Source organism: Ochlerotatus camptorhynchus, unplaced genomic scaffold, assembly GCF_037179485.1.
Source record: "Ochlerotatus camptorhynchus isolate MF236.1 unplaced genomic scaffold, CSIRO-AGI_Acam_v1.1 ptg000274l, whole genome shotgun sequence".
NCBI lineage: Eukaryota > Metazoa > Arthropoda > Insecta > Diptera > Culicidae > Ochlerotatus > Ochlerotatus camptorhynchus.
The window spans coordinates 1,463,562-1,477,716 of NW_027040763.1; the positions used below are offsets into that span (position 1 = coordinate 1,463,562).

The 14,155-nt window shown below is 44.8% G+C and overlaps 44 non-coding genes across 44 annotated transcripts; all 44 read right to left on the bottom strand.

The window, feature by feature from the left end:
* Positions 1 to 140: 140 nt before the first annotated feature.
* Positions 141 to 259, bottom strand: LOC135705936 (5S ribosomal RNA). Its single transcript, XR_010517916.1, has one exon. It is a non-coding gene; the product is annotated as a 5S ribosomal RNA (ribosomal RNA).
* Positions 260 to 466: 207 nt separating this feature from the next.
* LOC135706134 (5S ribosomal RNA) lies at positions 467 to 585 on the bottom strand. Its single transcript, XR_010518104.1, has one exon. It is a non-coding gene; the product is annotated as a 5S ribosomal RNA (ribosomal RNA).
* A 207-nt stretch (positions 586 to 792) lies between these two features.
* LOC135705937 (5S ribosomal RNA) lies at positions 793 to 911 on the bottom strand. Its single transcript, XR_010517917.1, has one exon. It is a non-coding gene; the product is annotated as a 5S ribosomal RNA (ribosomal RNA).
* Positions 912 to 1,107: 196 nt separating this feature from the next.
* On the bottom strand, positions 1,108 to 1,226 carry LOC135705938 (5S ribosomal RNA). Its single transcript, XR_010517918.1, has one exon. It is a non-coding gene; the product is annotated as a 5S ribosomal RNA (ribosomal RNA).
* A 207-nt stretch (positions 1,227 to 1,433) lies between these two features.
* LOC135706135 (5S ribosomal RNA) lies at positions 1,434 to 1,552 on the bottom strand. Its single transcript, XR_010518105.1, has one exon. It is a non-coding gene; the product is annotated as a 5S ribosomal RNA (ribosomal RNA).
* Positions 1,553 to 1,759: 207 nt separating this feature from the next.
* Positions 1,760 to 1,878, bottom strand: LOC135706136 (5S ribosomal RNA). The gene has a single exon (XR_010518106.1). It is a non-coding gene; the product is annotated as a 5S ribosomal RNA (ribosomal RNA).
* Positions 1,879 to 2,086: 208 nt separating this feature from the next.
* On the bottom strand, positions 2,087 to 2,205 carry LOC135705940 (5S ribosomal RNA). The gene has a single exon (XR_010517920.1). It is a non-coding gene; the product is annotated as a 5S ribosomal RNA (ribosomal RNA).
* Positions 2,206 to 2,413: 208 nt separating this feature from the next.
* On the bottom strand, positions 2,414 to 2,532 carry LOC135705941 (5S ribosomal RNA). The gene has a single exon (XR_010517921.1). It is a non-coding gene; the product is annotated as a 5S ribosomal RNA (ribosomal RNA).
* A 208-nt stretch (positions 2,533 to 2,740) lies between these two features.
* Positions 2,741 to 2,859, bottom strand: LOC135705942 (5S ribosomal RNA). Its single transcript, XR_010517922.1, has one exon. It is a non-coding gene; the product is annotated as a 5S ribosomal RNA (ribosomal RNA).
* A 196-nt stretch (positions 2,860 to 3,055) lies between these two features.
* LOC135705943 (5S ribosomal RNA) lies at positions 3,056 to 3,174 on the bottom strand. The gene has a single exon (XR_010517923.1). It is a non-coding gene; the product is annotated as a 5S ribosomal RNA (ribosomal RNA).
* A 207-nt stretch (positions 3,175 to 3,381) lies between these two features.
* On the bottom strand, positions 3,382 to 3,500 carry LOC135705944 (5S ribosomal RNA). The gene has a single exon (XR_010517924.1). It is a non-coding gene; the product is annotated as a 5S ribosomal RNA (ribosomal RNA).
* A 196-nt stretch (positions 3,501 to 3,696) lies between these two features.
* Positions 3,697 to 3,815, bottom strand: LOC135705945 (5S ribosomal RNA). Its single transcript, XR_010517925.1, has one exon. It is a non-coding gene; the product is annotated as a 5S ribosomal RNA (ribosomal RNA).
* Positions 3,816 to 4,022: 207 nt separating this feature from the next.
* On the bottom strand, positions 4,023 to 4,141 carry LOC135705946 (5S ribosomal RNA). Its single transcript, XR_010517926.1, has one exon. It is a non-coding gene; the product is annotated as a 5S ribosomal RNA (ribosomal RNA).
* A 208-nt stretch (positions 4,142 to 4,349) lies between these two features.
* LOC135705948 (5S ribosomal RNA) lies at positions 4,350 to 4,468 on the bottom strand. The gene has a single exon (XR_010517927.1). It is a non-coding gene; the product is annotated as a 5S ribosomal RNA (ribosomal RNA).
* A 208-nt stretch (positions 4,469 to 4,676) lies between these two features.
* On the bottom strand, positions 4,677 to 4,795 carry LOC135705949 (5S ribosomal RNA). The gene has a single exon (XR_010517928.1). It is a non-coding gene; the product is annotated as a 5S ribosomal RNA (ribosomal RNA).
* Positions 4,796 to 5,003: 208 nt separating this feature from the next.
* LOC135705950 (5S ribosomal RNA) lies at positions 5,004 to 5,122 on the bottom strand. The gene has a single exon (XR_010517929.1). It is a non-coding gene; the product is annotated as a 5S ribosomal RNA (ribosomal RNA).
* Positions 5,123 to 5,329: 207 nt separating this feature from the next.
* LOC135705952 (5S ribosomal RNA) lies at positions 5,330 to 5,448 on the bottom strand. Its single transcript, XR_010517931.1, has one exon. It is a non-coding gene; the product is annotated as a 5S ribosomal RNA (ribosomal RNA).
* A 208-nt stretch (positions 5,449 to 5,656) lies between these two features.
* LOC135705953 (5S ribosomal RNA) lies at positions 5,657 to 5,775 on the bottom strand. Its single transcript, XR_010517932.1, has one exon. It is a non-coding gene; the product is annotated as a 5S ribosomal RNA (ribosomal RNA).
* A 196-nt stretch (positions 5,776 to 5,971) lies between these two features.
* Positions 5,972 to 6,091, bottom strand: LOC135706152 (5S ribosomal RNA). The gene has a single exon (XR_010518120.1). It is a non-coding gene; the product is annotated as a 5S ribosomal RNA (ribosomal RNA).
* A 208-nt stretch (positions 6,092 to 6,299) lies between these two features.
* LOC135705954 (5S ribosomal RNA) lies at positions 6,300 to 6,418 on the bottom strand. The gene has a single exon (XR_010517933.1). It is a non-coding gene; the product is annotated as a 5S ribosomal RNA (ribosomal RNA).
* Positions 6,419 to 6,626: 208 nt separating this feature from the next.
* On the bottom strand, positions 6,627 to 6,745 carry LOC135705955 (5S ribosomal RNA). The gene has a single exon (XR_010517934.1). It is a non-coding gene; the product is annotated as a 5S ribosomal RNA (ribosomal RNA).
* Positions 6,746 to 6,941: 196 nt separating this feature from the next.
* LOC135705956 (5S ribosomal RNA) lies at positions 6,942 to 7,060 on the bottom strand. The gene has a single exon (XR_010517935.1). It is a non-coding gene; the product is annotated as a 5S ribosomal RNA (ribosomal RNA).
* Positions 7,061 to 7,267: 207 nt separating this feature from the next.
* On the bottom strand, positions 7,268 to 7,386 carry LOC135705957 (5S ribosomal RNA). The gene has a single exon (XR_010517936.1). It is a non-coding gene; the product is annotated as a 5S ribosomal RNA (ribosomal RNA).
* Positions 7,387 to 7,582: 196 nt separating this feature from the next.
* Positions 7,583 to 7,701, bottom strand: LOC135705958 (5S ribosomal RNA). Its single transcript, XR_010517937.1, has one exon. It is a non-coding gene; the product is annotated as a 5S ribosomal RNA (ribosomal RNA).
* A 196-nt stretch (positions 7,702 to 7,897) lies between these two features.
* On the bottom strand, positions 7,898 to 8,016 carry LOC135705959 (5S ribosomal RNA). The gene has a single exon (XR_010517938.1). It is a non-coding gene; the product is annotated as a 5S ribosomal RNA (ribosomal RNA).
* A 196-nt stretch (positions 8,017 to 8,212) lies between these two features.
* On the bottom strand, positions 8,213 to 8,331 carry LOC135705960 (5S ribosomal RNA). The gene has a single exon (XR_010517939.1). It is a non-coding gene; the product is annotated as a 5S ribosomal RNA (ribosomal RNA).
* Positions 8,332 to 8,527: 196 nt separating this feature from the next.
* Positions 8,528 to 8,646, bottom strand: LOC135705961 (5S ribosomal RNA). Its single transcript, XR_010517940.1, has one exon. It is a non-coding gene; the product is annotated as a 5S ribosomal RNA (ribosomal RNA).
* A 207-nt stretch (positions 8,647 to 8,853) lies between these two features.
* LOC135705963 (5S ribosomal RNA) lies at positions 8,854 to 8,972 on the bottom strand. The gene has a single exon (XR_010517942.1). It is a non-coding gene; the product is annotated as a 5S ribosomal RNA (ribosomal RNA).
* A 196-nt stretch (positions 8,973 to 9,168) lies between these two features.
* Positions 9,169 to 9,287, bottom strand: LOC135705964 (5S ribosomal RNA). The gene has a single exon (XR_010517943.1). It is a non-coding gene; the product is annotated as a 5S ribosomal RNA (ribosomal RNA).
* A 196-nt stretch (positions 9,288 to 9,483) lies between these two features.
* Positions 9,484 to 9,602, bottom strand: LOC135705965 (5S ribosomal RNA). Its single transcript, XR_010517944.1, has one exon. It is a non-coding gene; the product is annotated as a 5S ribosomal RNA (ribosomal RNA).
* A 196-nt stretch (positions 9,603 to 9,798) lies between these two features.
* Positions 9,799 to 9,917, bottom strand: LOC135705966 (5S ribosomal RNA). The gene has a single exon (XR_010517945.1). It is a non-coding gene; the product is annotated as a 5S ribosomal RNA (ribosomal RNA).
* Positions 9,918 to 10,113: 196 nt separating this feature from the next.
* On the bottom strand, positions 10,114 to 10,232 carry LOC135705967 (5S ribosomal RNA). Its single transcript, XR_010517946.1, has one exon. It is a non-coding gene; the product is annotated as a 5S ribosomal RNA (ribosomal RNA).
* Positions 10,233 to 10,439: 207 nt separating this feature from the next.
* LOC135706138 (5S ribosomal RNA) lies at positions 10,440 to 10,558 on the bottom strand. The gene has a single exon (XR_010518107.1). It is a non-coding gene; the product is annotated as a 5S ribosomal RNA (ribosomal RNA).
* Positions 10,559 to 10,765: 207 nt separating this feature from the next.
* Positions 10,766 to 10,884, bottom strand: LOC135706140 (5S ribosomal RNA). The gene has a single exon (XR_010518109.1). It is a non-coding gene; the product is annotated as a 5S ribosomal RNA (ribosomal RNA).
* A 208-nt stretch (positions 10,885 to 11,092) lies between these two features.
* On the bottom strand, positions 11,093 to 11,211 carry LOC135705968 (5S ribosomal RNA). Its single transcript, XR_010517947.1, has one exon. It is a non-coding gene; the product is annotated as a 5S ribosomal RNA (ribosomal RNA).
* A 208-nt stretch (positions 11,212 to 11,419) lies between these two features.
* Positions 11,420 to 11,538, bottom strand: LOC135705969 (5S ribosomal RNA). The gene has a single exon (XR_010517948.1). It is a non-coding gene; the product is annotated as a 5S ribosomal RNA (ribosomal RNA).
* A 208-nt stretch (positions 11,539 to 11,746) lies between these two features.
* Positions 11,747 to 11,865, bottom strand: LOC135705970 (5S ribosomal RNA). The gene has a single exon (XR_010517949.1). It is a non-coding gene; the product is annotated as a 5S ribosomal RNA (ribosomal RNA).
* A 196-nt stretch (positions 11,866 to 12,061) lies between these two features.
* On the bottom strand, positions 12,062 to 12,180 carry LOC135705971 (5S ribosomal RNA). The gene has a single exon (XR_010517950.1). It is a non-coding gene; the product is annotated as a 5S ribosomal RNA (ribosomal RNA).
* Positions 12,181 to 12,387: 207 nt separating this feature from the next.
* On the bottom strand, positions 12,388 to 12,506 carry LOC135705972 (5S ribosomal RNA). Its single transcript, XR_010517951.1, has one exon. It is a non-coding gene; the product is annotated as a 5S ribosomal RNA (ribosomal RNA).
* Positions 12,507 to 12,702: 196 nt separating this feature from the next.
* LOC135705975 (5S ribosomal RNA) lies at positions 12,703 to 12,821 on the bottom strand. Its single transcript, XR_010517953.1, has one exon. It is a non-coding gene; the product is annotated as a 5S ribosomal RNA (ribosomal RNA).
* Positions 12,822 to 13,028: 207 nt separating this feature from the next.
* On the bottom strand, positions 13,029 to 13,147 carry LOC135705976 (5S ribosomal RNA). The gene has a single exon (XR_010517954.1). It is a non-coding gene; the product is annotated as a 5S ribosomal RNA (ribosomal RNA).
* Positions 13,148 to 13,355: 208 nt separating this feature from the next.
* Positions 13,356 to 13,474, bottom strand: LOC135705977 (5S ribosomal RNA). Its single transcript, XR_010517955.1, has one exon. It is a non-coding gene; the product is annotated as a 5S ribosomal RNA (ribosomal RNA).
* Positions 13,475 to 13,682: 208 nt separating this feature from the next.
* LOC135705978 (5S ribosomal RNA) lies at positions 13,683 to 13,801 on the bottom strand. Its single transcript, XR_010517956.1, has one exon. It is a non-coding gene; the product is annotated as a 5S ribosomal RNA (ribosomal RNA).
* Positions 13,802 to 14,009: 208 nt separating this feature from the next.
* Positions 14,010 to 14,128, bottom strand: LOC135705979 (5S ribosomal RNA). The gene has a single exon (XR_010517957.1). It is a non-coding gene; the product is annotated as a 5S ribosomal RNA (ribosomal RNA).
* Between the last annotated feature and the right edge of the window lie 27 nt (positions 14,129 to 14,155).

A 14,155-nucleotide genomic window follows, 5' to 3' on the forward strand; every position in this document is an offset into this window, starting at 1 on the left:
CACGTGAAATTCGATTCTAATCGAATGGGGCTAATATCTTCTAAGAGAATGCAAAATGACATCAAATTCACTATCTCTAATGGCAAAATAGCAATAATCCTGAGTTCGAATCCACCTTCGGGACGACTAAAAAGCAAAAAGGCCAACGACACGCGACGTTCCCAAGCGGTCACCCATCTAAGTACTAATCGCGCCCAATGTTGCTTAACTTCGGTGATCGGACGAGAACCGGTGTTTTCAACATGGTATGATCGTTGACGAAGGCAGATAGCATAGGAGGGAGTTTTATGCTGCATTCCCATCTAGTGGGTGGTGCACGTGAAATTCGATTCTAATCGAATGCAAAATGACAACTAATATTAAATCAAATTCACTCGTACAAACGGAAGGCATCTCTCTTTCCTAATGGCAAAATAGCAATAATCCTGAGTTCGAATCCACCTTCGGGACGACTAAAAAGCAAAAAGGCCAACGACACGCGACGTTCCCAAGCGGTCACCCATCTAAGTACTAATCGCGCCCAATGTTGCTTAACTTCGGTGATCGGACGAGAACCGGTGTTTTCAACATGGTATGATCGTTGAAGAAGGCAGACAGCATAGGAGGGAGTTTTATGCTGCATTCCCATCTAGTGGGTGGTGCACGTGAAATTCGATTCTAATCGAATACAAAATGACAACTAATATGAAATCAAATTCACTCCTACAAACGGAAGGCATCTCTCTTTCCTAATGGCAAAATAGCAATAATCCTGAGTTCGAATCCACCTTCGGGACGACTAAAAAGCAAAAAGGCCAACGACACGCGACGTTCCCAAGCGGTCACCCATCTAAGTACTAATCGCGCCCAATGTTGCTTAACTTCGGTGATCGGACGAGAACCGGTGTTTTCAACATGGTATGATCGTTGACGAAGGCGGACAGCATAGGAGGGAGTTTTATGCTGCATTCCCATCTAGTGGGTGGTGCACGTGAAATTCGATTCTAATCGAATGGGGCTAATATCTTCTAAGAGAATGCAAAATGACATCAAATTCACTATCTCTAATGGCAAAATAGCAATAATCCTGAGTTCGAATCCACCTTCGGGACGACTAAAAAGCAAAAAGGCCAACGACACGCGACGTTCCCAAGCGGTCACCCATCTAAGTACTAATCGCGCCCAATGTTGCTTAACTTCGGTGATCGGACGAGAACCGGTGTTTTCAACATGGTATGATCGTTGACGAAGGCAGATAGCATAGGAGGGAGTTTTATGCTGCATTCCCATCTAGTGGGTGGTGCACGTGAAATTCGATTCTAATCGAATGCAAAATGACAACTAATATTAAATCAAATTCACTCCTACAAACGGAAGGCATCTCTCTTTCCTAATGGCAAAATAGCAATAATCCTGAGTTCGAATCCACCTTCGGGACGACTAAAAAGCAAAAAGGCCAACGACACGCGACGTTCCCAAGCGGTCACCCATCTAAGTACTAATCGCGCCCAATGTTGCTTAACTTCGGTGATCGGACGAGAACCGGTGTTTTCAACATGGTATGATCGTTGAAGAAGGCAGACAGCATAGGAGGGAGTTTTATGCTGCATTCCCATCTAGTGGGTGGTGCACGTGAAATTCGATTCTAATCGAATACAAAATGACAACTAATATGAAATCAAATTCACTCGTACAAACGGAAGGCATCTCTCTTTCCTAATGGCAAAATAGCAATAATCCTGAGTTCGAATCCACCTTCGGGACGACTAAAAAGCAAAAAGGCCAACGACACGCGACGTTCCCAAGCGGTCACCCATCTAAGTACTAATCGCGCCCAATGTTGCTTAACTTCGGTGATCGGACGAGAACCGGTGTTTTCAACATGGTATGATCGTTGAAGAAGGCAGACAGCATAGGAGGGAGTTTTATGCTGCATTCCCATCTAGTGGGTGGTGCACGTGAAATTCGATTCTAATCGAATGGGGCTAATATCTGCTAAGAGAATGCAAAATGACAACTAATATGAAATCAAATTCACTATCTCTAATTGCAAAATAGCAATAATCCTGAGTTCGAATCCACCTTCGGGACGACTAAAAAGCAAAAAGGCCAACGACACGCGACGTTCCCAAGCGGTCACCCATCTAAGTACTAATCGCGCCCAATGTTGCTTAACTTCGGTGATCGGACGAGAACCGGTGTTTTCAACATGGTATGATCGTTGACGAAGGCAGACAGCATAGGAGGGAGTTTTATGCTGCATTCCCATCAAGTGGGTGGTGCACGTGAAATTCGATTCTAATCGAATGGGGCTAATATCTGCTAAGAGAATGCAAAATGACAACTAATATGAAATCAAATTCACTATCTCTAATTGCAAAATAGCAATAATCCTGAGTTCGAATCCACCTTCGGGACGACTAAAAAGCAAAAAGGCCAACGACACGCGACGTTCCCAAGCGGTCACCCATCTAAGTACTAATCGCGCCCAATGTTGCTTAACTTCGGTGATCGGACGAGAACCGGTGTTTTCAACATGGTATGATCGTTGACGAAGGCAGGCAGCATAGGAGGGAGTTTTATGCTGCATTCCCATCAAGTGGGTGGTGCACGTGAAATTCGATTCTAATCGAATGGGGCTAATATCTGCTAAGAGAATGCAAAATGACAACTAATATGAAATCAAATTCACTATCTCTAATGGCAAAATAGCAATAATCCTGAGTTCGAATCCACCTTCGGGACGACTAAAAAGCAAAAAGGCCAACGACACGCGACGTTCCCAAGCGGTCACCCATCTAAGTACTAATCGCGCCCAATGTTGCTTAACTTCGGTGATCGGACGAGAACCGGTGTTTTCAACATGGTATGATCGTTGACGAAGGCGGACAGCATAGGAGGGAGTTTTATGCTGCATTCCCATCTAGTGGGTGGTGCACGTGAAATTCGATTCTAATCGAATGGGGCTAATATCTTCTAAGAGAATGCAAAATGACATCAAATTCACTATCTCTAATGGCAAAATAGCAATAATCCTGAGTTCGAATCCACCTTCGGGACGACTAAAAAGCAAAAAGGCCAACGACACGCGACGTTCCCAAGCGGTCACCCATCTAAGTACTAATCGCGCCCAATGTTGCTTAACTTCGGTGATCGGACGAGAACCGGTGTTTTCAACATGGTATGATCGTTGACGAAGGCAGACAGCATAGGAGGGAGTTTTATGCTGCATTCCCATCTAGTGGGTGGTGCACGTGAAATTCGATTCTAATCGAATGCAAAATGACAACTAATATTAAATCAAATTCACTCCTACAAACGGAAGGCATCTCTCTTTCCTAATGGCAAAATAGCAATAATCCTGAGTTCGAATCCACCTTCGGGACGACTAAAAAGCAAAAAGGCCAACGACACGCGACGTTCCCAAGCGGTCACCCATCTAAGTACTAATCGCGCCCAATGTTGCTTAACTTCGGTGATCGGACGAGAACCGGTGTTTTCAACATGGTATGATCGTTGACGAAGGCAGACAGCATAGGAGGGAGTTTTATGCTGCATTCCCATCTAGTGGGTGGTGCACGTGAAATTCGATTCTAATCGAATGGGGCTAATATCTTCTACGAGAATGCAAAATGACATCAAATTCACTATCTCTAATGGCAAAATAGCAATAATCCTGAGTTCGAATCCACCTTCGGGACGACTAAAAAGCAAAAAGGCCAACGACACGCGACGTTCCCAAGCGGTCACCCATCTAAGTACTAATCGCGCCCAATGTTGCTTAACTTCGGTGATCGGACGAGAACCGGTGTTTTCAACATGGTATGATCGTTGACGAAGGCAGATAGCATAGGAGGGAGTTTTATGCTGCATTCCCATCTAGTGGGTGGTGCACGTGAAATTCGATTCTAATCGAATGCAAAATGACAACTAATATGAAATCAAATTCACTCCTACAAACGGAAGGCATCTCTCTTTCCTAATGGCAAAATAGCAATAATCCTGAGTTCGAATCCACCTTCGGGACGACTAAAAAGCAAAAAGGCCAACGACACGCGACGTTCCCAAGCGGTCACCCATCTAAGTACTAATCGCGCCCAATGTTGCTTAACTTCGGTGATCGGACGAGAACCGGTGTTTTCAACATGGTATGATCGTTGACGAAGGCGGACAGCATAGGAGAGAGTTTTATGCTGCATTCCCATCTAGTGGGTGGTGCACGTGAAATTCGATTCTAATCGAATGGGGCTAATATCTGCTAAGAGAATGCAAAATGACAACTAATATGAAATCAAATTCACTATCTCTAATGGCAAAATAGCAATAATCCTGAGTTCGAATCCACCTTCGGGACGACTAAAAAGCAAAAAGGCCAACGACACGCGACGTTCCCAAGCGGTCACCCATCTAAGTACTAATCGCGCCCAATGTTGCTTAACTTCGGTGATCGGACGAGAACCGGTGTTTTCAACATGGTATGATCGTTGACGAAGGCAGGCAGCATAGGAGGGAGTTTTATGCTGCATTCCCATCAAGTGGGTGGTGCACGTGAAATTCGATTCTAATCGAATGGGGCTAATATCTGCTAAGAGAATGCAAAATGACAACTAATATGAAATCAAATTCACTATCTCTAATGGCAAAATAGCAATAATCCTGAGTTCGAATCCACCTTCGGGACGACTAAAAAGCAAAAAGGCCAACGACACGCGACGTTCCCAAGCGGTCACCCATCTAAGTACTAATCGCGCCCAATGTTGCTTAACTTCGGTGATCGGACGAGAACCGGTGTTTTCAACATGGTATGATCGTTGACGAAGGCAGGCAGCATAGGAGGGAGTTTTATGCTGCATTCCCATCAAGTGGGTGGTGCACGTGAAATTCGATTCTAATCGAATGGGGCTAATATCTGCTAAGAGAATGCAAAATGACAACTAATATGAAATCAAATTCACTATCTCTAATGGCAAAATAGCAATAATCCTGAGTTCGAATCCACCTTCGGGACGACTAAAAAGCAAAAAGGCCAACGACACGCGACGTTCCCAAGCGGTCACCCATCTAAGTACTAATCGCGCCCAATGTTGCTTAACTTCGGTGATCGGACGAGAACCGGTGTTTTCAACATGGTATGATCGTTGACGAAGGCGGACAGCATAGGAGGGAGTTTTATGCTGCATTCCCATCTAGTGGGTGGTGCACGTGAAATTCGATTCTAATCGAATACAAAATGACAACTAATATGAAATCAAATTCACTCGTACAAACGGAAGGCATCTCTCTTTCCTAATGGCAAAATAGCAATAATCCTGAGTTCGAATCCACCTTCGGGACGACTAAAAAGCAAAAAGGCCAACGACACGCGACGTTCCCAAGCGGTCACCCATCTAAGTACTAATCGCGCCCAATGTTGCTTAACTTCGGTGATCGGACGAGAACCGGTGTTTTCAACATGGTATGATCGTTGACGAAGGCAGACAGCATAGGAGGGAGTTTTATGCTGCATTCCCATCAAGTGGGTGGTGCACGTGAAATTCGATTCTAATCGAATGGGGCTAATATCTGCTAAGAGAATGCAAAATGACAACTAATATGAAATCAAATTCACTATCTCTAATTGCAAAATAGCAATAATCCTGAGTTCGAATCCACCTTCGGGACGACTAAAAAGCAAAAAGGCCAACGACACGCGACGTTCCCAAGCGGTCACCCATCTAAGTACTAATCGCGCCCAATGTTGCTTAACTTCGGTGATCGGACGAGAACCGGTGTTTTCAACATGGTATGATCGTTGACGAAGGCGGACAGCATAGGAGGGAGATTTATGCTGCATTCCCATCAAGTGGGTGGTGCACGTGAAATTCGATTCTAATCGAATGGGGCTAATATCTTCTAAGAGAATGCAAAATGACATCAAATTCACTATCTCTAATGGCAAAATAGCAATAATCCTGAGTTCGAATCCACCTTCGGGACGACTAAAAAGCAAAAAGGCCAACGGACACGCGACGTTCCCAAGCGGTCACCCATCTAAGTACTAATCGCGCCCAATGTTGCTTAACTTCGGTGATCGGACGAGAACCGGTGTTTTCAACATGGTATGATCGTTGACGAAGGCAGATAGCATAGGAGGGAGTTTTATGCTGCATTCCCATCTAGTGGGTGGTGCACGTGAAATTCGATTCTAATCGAATGGGGCTAATATCTGCTAAGAGAATGCAAAATGACAACTAATATGAAATCAAATTCACTATCTCTAATGGCAAAATAGCAATAATCCTGAGTTCGAATCCACCTTCAGGACGACTAAAAAGCAAAAAGGCCAACGACACGCGACGTTCCCAAGCGGTCACCCATCTAAGTACTAATCGCGCCCAATGTTGCTTAACTTCGGTGATCGGACGAGAACCGGTGTTTTCAACATGGTATGATCGTTGACGAAGGCAGGCAGCATAGGAGGGAGTTTTATGCTGCATTCCCATCAAGTGGGTGGTGCACGTGAAATTCGATTCTAATCGAATGGGGCTAATATCTGCTAAGAGAATGCAAAATGACAACTAATATGAAATCAAATTCACTATCTCTAATGGCAAAATAGCAATAATCCTGAGTTCGAATCCACCTTCAGGACGACTAAAAAGCAAAAAGGCCAACGACACGCGACGTTCCCAAGCGGTCACCCATCTAAGTACTAATCGCGCCCAATGTTGCTTAACTTCGGTGATCGGACGAGAACCGGTGTTTTCAACATGGTATGATCGTTGACGAAGGCAGGCAGCATAGGAGGGAGTTTTATGCTGCATTCCCATCTAGTGGGTGGTGCACGTGAAATTCGATTCTAATCGAATGGGGCTAATATCTTCTAAGAGAATGCAAAATGACATCAAATTCACTATCTCTAATGGCAAAATAGCAATAATCCTGAGTTCGAATCCACCTTCGGGACGACTAAAAAGCAAAAAGGCCAACGACACGCGACGTTCCCAAGCGGTCACCCATCTAAGTACTAATCGCGCCCAATGTTGCTTAACTTCGGTGATCGGACGAGAACCGGTGTTTTCAACATGGTATGATCGTTGACGAAGGCAGACAGCATAGGAGGGAGTTTTATGCTGCATTCCCATCTAGTGGGTGGTGCACGTGAAATTCGATTCTAATCGAATGCAAAATGACAACTAATATTAAATCAAATTCACTCCTACAAACGGAAGGCATCTCTCTTTCCTAATGGCAAAATAGCAATAATCCTGAGTTCGAATCCACCTTCGGGACGACTAAAAAGCAAAAAGGCCAACGACACGCGACGTTCCCAAGCGGTCACCCATCTAAGTACTAATCGCGCCCAATGTTGCTTAACTTCGGTGATCGGACGAGAACCGGTGTTTTCAACATGGTATGATCGTTGACGAAGGCAGACAGCATAGGAGGGAGTTTTATGCTGCATTCCCCTCTAGTGGGTGGTGCACGTGAAATTCGATTCTAATCGAATGGGGCTAATATCTGCTAAGAGAATGCAAAATGACATCAAATTCACTATCTCTAATGGCAAAATAGCAATAATCCTGAGTTCGAATCCACCTTCGGGACGACTAAAAAGCAAAAAGGCCAACGACACGCGACGTTCCCAAGCGGTCACCCATCTAAGTACTAATCGCGCCCAATGTTGCTTAACTTCGGTGATCGGACGAGAACCGGTGTTTTCAACATGGTATGATCGTTGACGAAGGCAGACAGCATAGGAGGGAGTTTTATGCTGCATTCCCATCTAGTGGGTGGTGCACGTGAAATTCGATTCTAATCGAATGGGGCTAATATCTTCTACGAGAATGCAAAATGACATCAAATTCACTATCTCTAATGGCAAAATAGCAATAATCCTGAGTTCGAATCCACCTTCGGGACGACTAAAAAGCAAAAAGGCCAACGACACGCGACGTTCCCAAGCGGTCACCCATCTAAGTACTAATCGCGCCCAATGTTGCTTAACTTCGGTGATCGGACGAGAACCGGTGTTTTCAACATGGTATGATCGTTGACGAAGGCAGACAGCATAGGAGGGAGTTTTATGCTGCATTCCCCTCTAGTGGGTGGTGCACGTGAAATTCGATTCTAATCGAATGGGGCTAATATCTGCTAAGAGAATGCAAAATGACATCAAATTCACTATCTCTAATGGCAAAATAGCAATAATCCTGAGTTCGAATCCACCTTCGGGACGACTAAAAAGCAAAAAGGCCAACGACACGCGACGTTCCCAAGCGGTCACCCATCTAAGTACTAATCGCGCCCAATGTTGCTTAACTTCGGTGATCGGACGAGAACCGGTGTTTTCAACATGGTATGATCGTTGACGAAGGCAGACAGCATAGGAGGGAGTTTTATGCTGCATTCCCATCTAGTGGGTGGTGCACGTGAAATTCGATTCTAATCGAATGGGGCTAATATCTTCTAAGAGAATGCAAAATGACATCAAATTCACTATCTCTAATGGCAAAATAGCAATAATCCTGAGTTCGAATCCACCTTCGGGACGACTAAAAAGCAAAAAGGCCAACGACACGCGACGTTCCCAAGCGGTCACCCATCTAAGTACTAATCGCGCCCAATGTTGCTTAACTTCGGTGATCGGACGAGAACCGGTGTTTTCAACATGGTATGATCGTTGACGAAGGCAGACAGCATAGGAGGGAGTTTTATGCTGCATTCCCATCTAGTGGGTGGTGCACGTGAAATTCGATTCTAATCGAATGCAAAATGACAACTAATATGAAATCAAATTCACTCGTACAAACGGAAGGCATCTCTCTTTCCTAATGGCAAAATAGCAATAATCCTGAGTTCGAATCCACCTTCGGGACGACTAAAAAGCAAAAAGGCCAACGACACGCGACGTTCCCAAGCGGTCACCCATCTAAGTACTAATCGCGCCCAATGTTGCTTAACTTCGGTGATCGGACGAGAACCGGTGTTTTCAACATGGTATGATCGTTGACGAAGGCAGACAGCATAGGAGGGAGTTTTATGCTGCATTCCCATCTAGTGGGTGGTGCACGTGAAATTCGATTCTAATCGAATGGGGCTAATATCTTCTACGAGAATGCAAAATGACATCAAATTCACTATCTCTAATGGCAAAATAGCAATAATCCTGAGTTCGAATCCACCTTCGGGACGACTAAAAAGCAAAAAGGCCAACGACACGCGACGTTCCCAAGCGGTCACCCATCTAAGTACTAATCGCGCCCAATGTTGCTTAACTTCGGTGATCGGACGAGAACCGGTGTTTTCAACATGGTATGATCGTTGACGAAGGCAGACAGCATAGGAGGGAGTTTTATGCTGCATTCCCCTCTAGTGGGTGGTGCACGTGAAATTCGATTCTAATCGAATGGGGCTAATATCTGCTAAGAGAATGCAAAATGACATCAAATTCACTATCTCTAATGGCAAAATAGCAATAATCCTGAGTTCGAATCCACCTTCGGGACGACTAAAAAGCAAAAAGGCCAACGACACGCGACGTTCCCAAGCGGTCACCCATCTAAGTACTAATCGCGCCCAATGTTGCTTAACTTCGGTGATCGGACGAGAACCGGTGTTTTCAACATGGTATGATCGTTGACGAAGGCAGACAGCATAGGAGGGAGTTTTATGCTGCATTCCCATCTAGTGGGTGGTGCACGTGAAATTCGATTCTAATCGAATGGGGCTAATATCTTCTAAGAGAATGCAAAATGACATCAAATTCACTATCTCTAATGGCAAAATAGCAATAATCCTGAGTTCGAATCCACCTTCGGGACGACTAAAAAGCAAAAAGGCCAACGACACGCGACGTTCCCAAGCGGTCACCCATCTAAGTACTAATCGCGCCCAATGTTGCTTAACTTCGGTGATCGGACGAGAACCGGTGTTTTCAACATGGTATGATCGTTGACGAAGGCGGACAGCATAGGAGGGAGTTTTATGCTGCATTCCCATCTAGTGGGTGGTGCACGTGAAATTCGATTCTAATCGAATGGGGCTAATATCTTCTAAGAGAATGCAAAATGACATCAAATTCACTATCTCTAATGGCAAAATAGCAATAATCCTGAGTTCGAATCCACCTTCGGGACGACTAAAAAGCAAAAAGGCCAACGACACGCGACGTTCCCAAGCGGTCACCCATCTAAGTACTAATCGCGCCCAATGTTGCTTAACTTCGGTGATCGGACGAGAACCGGTGTTTTCAACATGGTATGATCGTTGACGAAGGCAGATAGCATAGGAGGGAGTTTTATGCTGCATTCCCATCTAGTGGGTGGTGCACGTGAAATTCGATTCTAATCGAATGCAAAATGACAACTAATATTAAATCAAATTCACTCCTACAAACGGAAGGCATCTCTCTTTCCTAATGGCAAAATAGCAATAATCCTGAGTTCGAATCCACCTTCGGGACGACTAAAAAGCAAAAAGGCCAACGACACGCGACGTTCCCAAGCGGTCACCCATCTAAGTACTAATCGCGCCCAATGTTGCTTAACTTCGGTGATCGGACGAGAACCGGTGTTTTCAACATGGTATGATCGTTGAAGAAGGCAGACAGCATAGGAGGGAGTTTTATGCTGCATTCCCATCTAGTGGGTGGTGCACGTGAAATTCGATTCTAATCGAATACAAAATGACAACTAATATGAAATCAAATTCACTCGTACAAACGGAAGGCATCTCTCTTTCCTAATGGCAAAATAGCAATAATCCTGAGTTCGAATCCACCTTCGGGACGACTAAAAAGCAAAAAGGCCAACGACACGCGACGTTCCCAAGCGGTCACCCATCTAAGTACTAATCGCGCCCAATGTTGCTTAACTTCGGTGATCGGACGAGAACCGGTGTTTTCAACATGGTATGATCGTTGAAGAAGGCAGACAGCATAGGAGGGAGTTTTATGCTGCATTCCCATCTAGTGGGTGGTGCACGTGAAATTCGATTCTAATCGAATGGGGCTAATATCTGCTAAGAGAATGCAAAATGACAACTAATATGAAATCAAATTCACTATCTCTAATTGCAAAATAGCAATAATCCTGAGTTCGAATCCACCTTCGGGACGACTAAAAAGCAAAAAGGCCAACGACACGCGACGTTCCCAAGCGGTCACCCATCTAAGTACTAATCGCGCCCAATGTTGCTTAACTTCGGTGATCGGACGAGAACCGGTGTTTTCAACATGGTATGATCGTTGACGAAGGCAGACAGCATAGGAGGGAGTTTTATGCTGCATTCCCATCAAGTGGGTGGTGCACGTGAAATTCGATTCTAATCGAATGGGGCTAATATCTGCTAAGAGAATGCAAAATGACAACTAATATGAAATCAAATTCACTATCTCTAATTGCAAAATAGCAATAATCCTGAGTTCGAATCCACCTTCGGGACGACTAAAAAGCAAAAAGGCCAACGACACGCGACGTTCCCAAGCGGTCACCCATCTAAGTACTAATCGCGCCCAATGTTGCTTAACTTCGGTGATCGGACGAGAACCGGTGTTTTCAACATGGTATGATCGTTGACGAAGGCAGGCAGCATAGGAGGGAGTTTTATGCTGCATTCCCATCAAGTGGGTGGTGCACGTGAAATTCGATTCTAATCGAATGGGGCTAATATCTGCTAAGAGAATGCAAAATGACAACTAATATGAAATCAAATTCACTATCTCTAATGGCAAAATAGCAATAATCCTGAGTTCGAATCCACCTTCGGGACGACTAAAAAGCAAAAAGGCCAACGACACGCGACGTTCCCAAGCGGTCACCCATCTAAGTACTAATCGCGCCCAATGTTGCTTAACTTCGGTGATCGGACGAGAACCGGTGTTTTCAACATGGTATGATCGTTGACGAAGGCGGACAGCATAGGAGGGAGTTTTATGCTGCATTCCCATCTAGTGGGTGGTGCACGTGAAATTCGATTCTAATCGAATGGGGCTAATATCTTCTAAGAGAATGCAAAATGACATCAAATTCACTATCTCTAATGGCAAAATAGCAATAATCCTGAGTTCGAATCCACCTTCGGGACGACTAAAAAGCAAAAAGGCCAACGACACGCGACGTTCCCAAGCGGTCACCCATCTAAGTACTAATCGCGCCCAATGTTGCTTAACTTCGGTGATCGGACGAGAACCGGTGTTTTCAACATGGTATGATCGTTGACGAAGGCAGACAGCATAGGAGGGAGTTTTATGCTGCATTCCCATCTAGTGGGTGGTGCACGTGAAATTCGATTCTAATCGAATGCAAAATGACAACTAATATTAAATCAAATTCACTCCTACAAACGGAAGGCATCTCTCTTTCCTAATGGCAAAATAGCAATAATCCTGAGTTCGAATCCACCTTCGGGACGACTAAAAAGCAAAAAGGCCAACGACACGCGACGTTCCCAAGCGGTCACCCATCTAAGTACTAATCGCGCCCAATGTTGCTTAACTTCGGTGATCGGACGAGAACCGGTGTTTTCAACATGGTATGATCGTTGACGAAGGCAGACAGCATAGGAGGGAGTTTTATGCTGCATTCCCATCTAGTGGGTGGTGCACGTGAAATTCGATTCTAATCGAATGGGGCTAATATCTTCTAAGAGAATGCAAAATGACATCAAATTCACTATCTCTAATGGCAAAATAGCAATAATCCTGAGTTCGAATCCACCTTCGGGACGACTAAAAAGCAAAAAGGCCAACGACACGCGACGTTCCCAAGCGGTCACCCATCTAAGTACTAATCGCGCCCAATGTTGCTTAACTTCGGTGATCGGACGAGAACCGGTGTTTTCAACATGGTATGATCGTTGACGAAGGCAGATAGCATAGGAGGGAGTTTTATGCTGCATTCCCATCTAGTGGGTGGTGCACGTGAAATTCGATTCTAATCGAATGCAAAATGACAACTAATATGAAATCAAATTCACTCCTACAAACGGAAGGCATCTCTCTTTCCTAATGGCAAAATAGCAATAATCCTGAGTTCGAATCCACCTTCGGGACGACTAAAAAGCAAAAAGGCCAACGACACGCGACGTTCCCAAGCGGTCACCCATCTAAGTACTAATCGCGCCCAATGTTGCTTAACTTCGGTGATCGGACGAGAACCGGTGTTTTCAACATGGTATGATCGTTGACGAAGGCGGACAGCATAGGAGAGAGTTTTATGCTGCATTCCCATCTAGTGGGTGGTGCACGTGAAATTCGATTCTAATCGAATGGGGCTAATATCTGCTAAGAGAATGCAAAATGACAACTAATATGAAATCAAATTCACTATCTCTAATGGCAAAATAGCAATAATCCTGAGTTCGAATCCACCTTCGGGACGACTAAAAAGCAAAAAGGCCAACGACACGCGACGTTCCCAAGCGGTCACCCATCTAAGTACTAATCGCGCCCAATGTTGCTTAACTTCGGTGATCGGACGAGAACCGGTGTTTTCAACATGGTATGATCGTTGACGAAGGCAGGCAGCATAGGAGGGAGTTTTATGCTGCATTCCCATCAAGTGGGTGGTGCACGTGAAATTCGATTCTAATCGAATGGGGCTAATATCTGCTAAGAGAATGCAAAATGACAACTAATATGAAATCAAATTCACTATCTCTAATGGCAAAATAGCAATAATCCTGAGTTCGAATCCACCTTCGGGACGACTAAAAAGCAAAAAGGCCAACGACACGCGACGTTCCCAAGCGGTCACCCATCTAAGTACTAATCGCGCCCAATGTTGCTTAACTTCGGTGATCGGACGAGAACCGGTGTTTTCAACATGGTATGATCGTTGACGAAGGCAGGCAGCATAGGAGGGAGTTTTATGCTGCATTCCCATCAAGTGGGTGGTGCACGTGAAATTCGATTCTAATCGAATGGGGCTAATATCTGCTAAGAGAATGCAAAATGACAACTAATATGAAATCAAATTCACTATCTCTAATGGCAAAATAGCAATAATCCTGAGTTCGAATCCACCTTCGGGACGACTAAAAAGCAAAAAGGCCAACGACACGCGACGTTCCCAAGCGGTCACCCATCTAAGTACTAATCGCGCCCAATGTTGCTTAACTTCGGTGATCGGACGAGAACCGGTGTTTTCAACATGGTATGATCGTTGACGAAGGCGGACAGCATAGGAGGGAGTTT